This window comes from Apium graveolens, chromosome 8 (genome assembly GCF_009905375.1).
Source record: "Apium graveolens cultivar Ventura chromosome 8, ASM990537v1, whole genome shotgun sequence".
NCBI classification, from domain to species: domain Eukaryota; kingdom Viridiplantae; phylum Streptophyta; class Magnoliopsida; order Apiales; family Apiaceae; genus Apium; species Apium graveolens.
In genome coordinates, this window is record NC_133654.1 from 99,690,638 (window position 1) to 99,694,897 (window position 4,260).

At 43.5% G+C, this 4,260-nt stretch overlaps 1 non-coding gene across 1 annotated transcript; it reads left to right on the top strand.

The window, feature by feature from the left end:
• Positions 1-3,454: 3,454 nt before the first annotated feature.
• Positions 3,455-3,561, top strand: LOC141681865 (small nucleolar RNA R71). Its single transcript, XR_012559284.1, has one exon. It is a non-coding gene; the product is annotated as a small nucleolar RNA R71 (small nucleolar RNA).
• The last annotated feature ends 699 nt before the right edge of the window (positions 3,562-4,260 follow it).

A 4,260-nucleotide genomic window follows, 5' to 3' on the forward strand; every position in this document is an offset into this window, starting at 1 on the left:
CCATGGTTCTTCCTCCTGAATTGCAAACAACTGCTCATCCGGAAAAGATTCATTGATTAACGTCCTATCTTGTGAAGTAGAATCGGGATTCTCCAACCTAGAGAGATGGTCAGCTACTTGATTCTCGGTACCTTTTCTATCTTTGATCTCTAACTCAAATTCCTGAAGTAAAAGCACCCAACGAATGAGTCTCGGCTTCGAATCCTTCTTAGAAACCAGATAGCGAATAGCTGCATGATCAGTGAATACTGTCACTTTCGTACCAAGCAGATAAGATCGAAATTTCTCAAAGCCAAAGACTATAGCCAAAAGCTCCTTCTCAGTAGTGGTGTAGTTCAATTGGGCCCCATTTAAAGTCTTACTCGCATAGTAGACCACATGGAAGAGATTTTTCTTGCGCTGTCCCAGAACTGCACCTACCGCATAGTCACTCGCGTCACACATCATCTCAAACGGTTCTGTCCAATCTGGTGCTGTAATAACTGGTGCCGTGATCAAACTCTCCTTGAGAGTCTCGAATGCTACCAAACATTCATCATCAAATTTGAAAGGCACATCTTTCTCAAGTAAATTGCACAACGGCTTAGATATCTTTGAAAAGTCCTTGATGAATCGTCGATAAAAACCCGCATGACCGAGAAAACTACGGATTCCTTTCACTGAATTAGGTGGGGGAAGATTTTCAATGACTCCCACCTTGGCCTTGTCCACCTCCAGACCTTTGCTAGAGACCTTATGCCCAAGGATAATGCCTTCACGCACCATAAAATGACATTTCTCCCAATTAAGCACCAAATTAGTTTCCACACATCTTTTGAGTACGGCGCGCAGATTATTCAAGCATTCATCATATGAGTGTCCAAAGACGGAGAAGTCATCCATGAACACTTCGACGTTATTTCCAATCATGTCAGAGAATATAACCATCATACATCTCTGAAAGGTGGCCGGGGCGCCACATAACCCAAACGAAACTCTACGAAAAGCAAATGTGCCAAATGGACAAGTGAAGGTAGTCTTTTCCTGATCCTCTGGTGCAATACAAATCTGATTATACCCGGAATACCCATCCAGAAGACAAAAATACTCATGTCCCGCCAATCTGTCAAGCATTTGATCAATAAAAGGGAGAGGGAAGTGATCCTTTCTTGTGGCTTTGTTCAATTTTCTATAATCCATGCATACTCTCCATCCTGTAACTATTCGAGTAGGGATGAGCTCATTCTTTTCATTTGCGACCATAGTGATACCTCCCTTCTTAGGAACACATTGTACAGGGCTCACCCACGAGCTGTCAGAAATAGGATAAATGATGCCTGCATCTAGCCATTTCAGAATTTCTTTCTTCACCACCTCCTTTATGATTGGGTTCAGTCTTCGCTGCTGTTCCACAGTTGGCTTACTACCTTCTTCTAACAGAATTTTATGCATACAATATGAGGGACTTATCCCCTTGATGTCTGCTATAGTCCATCCTATAGCCGATTTGAATTCTCTCAAAATCCTTAAGAGCTTGTCTTCCTCACTACCTGAAAGGTCAGCTGAAATAATAACAGGTAACGTAGATGAATCACCTAAAAAGGCGTACCTCAAGTGTTCAGGTAATGGTTTGAGCTCTAAGGTAGGCGCTTCTTCTATTGATGGTTTGAGCTTCCCTTCAGCATTCTTGAGGTCAGAAGTACCAAGAGATTCAAATGGTATATCTAGCTTTCGCTTCCAGGGAGAAGCGTTCAGATATTGTAATTGCTCGTTGCTATCTTCATCATCACTGTCAAATTCCCCCACTAAGGCCTTTTCCAATGCATCAGACATTAGCATGTGATCGAGTTCCGAAGTAACCGCAGAATCAATCACATCCACTTTTAAGCACTCCTCATCTTCTGTAGGGAATTTCATTGCCTTGAATACGTTGAAGGTCACATCCTGATCTTGAACCCGCATAGTAAGTTCTCCTTTTTGCACATCTATCAAGGTACGGCCAGTTTCCAGGAAAGGCCTCCCCAAGATTATGGGAATCTTTTTATCTTCCTCAAAATCCAGAATAACAAAATCAGCAGGAAAGAAGAGCTTATCCACCTTGACGAGCACATCCTCAACTATGCCCCTTGGGTAAGTAATGGAACGGTCCGCCAATTGTAGCGACATGTATGTGGGTTTTGGATCAGGTAGGTCCAGCTTTTTAAAGATTGACAACGGCATCAGATTAATGCTTGCTCCCAAATCACAAAGGCACTTGTCAAAAGTTAGATTGCCAATGGTGCAAGGAATGGTGAAGCTTCCTGGATCTTTCAGTTTTGGTGGTAACTTTTGTTGCAGAACCGCGCTGCATTCTTCCATGAGAGCAATGGTTTCAAGGTCATCCAGTTTCACCTTCCTTGAAAGAATAGTCTTCATAAACTTCGCATAACTAGGCATTTGTTCCAGAGCCTCAGCGAAAGGTATATTGATGTGAAGTTTCTTGAACACCTCCAGAAACTTCCCGAACTGTCTATCCAGCTTTTGTTGCTGCAATCTCTTAGGAAAAGGTGGTGGAGGATAGAGCTGTTGCTCCCCTGTATTAGCCTCAGGCAGAGTGTGTTCAACAGTAGTCTTCCTTGGTTCCGCCGCTTTCTCCCTTTGCTTAGATTCTTCATCTCGAACTTCAGCTTCGACTTCTTTTGCCTTTTCAGCATCAGCTACTTTTCCAGACCTTAAGGTAATAGCCTTGACTTGCTCTTTAGCTTCCTTCCTGCCTGGTACTTCCGTGTCACTGGGAAGAGTGCCAGGTTGATGATTGAGCACTGCATTGGCTAATTGACCGATTTGATTTTCCAAGGTCTTGATAGAAACCGCCTGACTCTTGCACAACAGCTTAAGTTCCTCAAAATCAGCACTAGTAGGTGCAGCTGCACTTCCCTGTTGAGGATATGATTGTCTTGTAGCATACTGCTGTGGTTGCTGGAATCCAGGTGGGTTAAACTGTTTACTCACTCCTTGCTGATATGGTAGCTGAATAGCATTTTGATTATTTCCCCAGCTGAAATTTGGATGATTTCTGTTGTTAGGATGATAGGTCGCTGGCACAGGCTGCTGTTGTCGCTGATAATTATTCACATACTGAACAGATTCGTTGACAAGAGAACACTGATCCGTAGCATGAGAACCTGCACAAAGCTCACAAACCATAGCTATTTGATTAACTCCATACGTAGCCAAAGAATCAACCTTCATTGATAGCGCTCGGAGCTTGGCTGCAATAGCGGTGGCTGCATCAACTTCCAGAATACCTGCTACCTTGCCTGATGTCATCCTCTGAGTTGGGTTTTGATGCTCATTTGCAGCCATCGTCTCAATAAGATTGTACGCCTCAGTATAGCTTTTAGCCTATAAGGCGCCTCCCGCTGCTGCATCGAGCATGGGCCGAGATTGAGCCCCCAAACCATTATAAAAACCAGTGATTACCATCCAATCCGGCATTCCATGATGTGGACATTTTCTCAACATTTCCTTGTAGCGTTCCCAAGCCTCGCACATAGATTCTGTAGGTTTCTGCGCAAACTGAGTAAGAGCACTCCTCATAGCAGCAGTCTTTGCCATTGGATAAAACTTCACCAGAAACTTTTGCGCAAGATCTTGCCACGTAGTGATTGACCCAGCTGGTTCAGAATGTAACCAGTCTTTAGCCTTATCCCTCAGTGAGAATGGGAAAAGCCTCAACTTGATAGCCTCATCAGTCACGCCATTATACTTAAAAGTGCTGCAGATCTCGACAAAATTCCTTATGTGCATGTTGGGGTCTTCAGTTGCCGCTCCTCCAAAAGAAACAGAATTCTGCACCATCTGAATAGTGCCCGGCTTGATTTCAAAGGTGTTAGCTTGAATAGCCGGATGAAGGATGCTTGACTGAATGTCATCAATTTTAGGCCGAGAAAAATCCATAAGAGCTGGATCAGCTTGAACAATATGATCTCCCATATTTACTGGTTCTTTCTGCTCAGTTCCTGAATCCGAATCCTCAAAATCTAACTTCTCCAGTGTATCAAGAACTTCATCTTTCTCCTCAGCTGTATCTAAGGTCCTCTTGCGAGCACGAGAACGAGTTTGCATAAACGCACTAAAGTACCTGAAACACAACCGAAAAGAGTAATTAACTACTACGTCCTAATCACTGAGTCCTAATGACCAATGATGGTAAGTACATAAACTAAACAAATACGCCGAGTCCCCGGCAGCGGTGCCAAAAACTTGTTAGGGCGAAATCACGCACTAATATTCACGCAA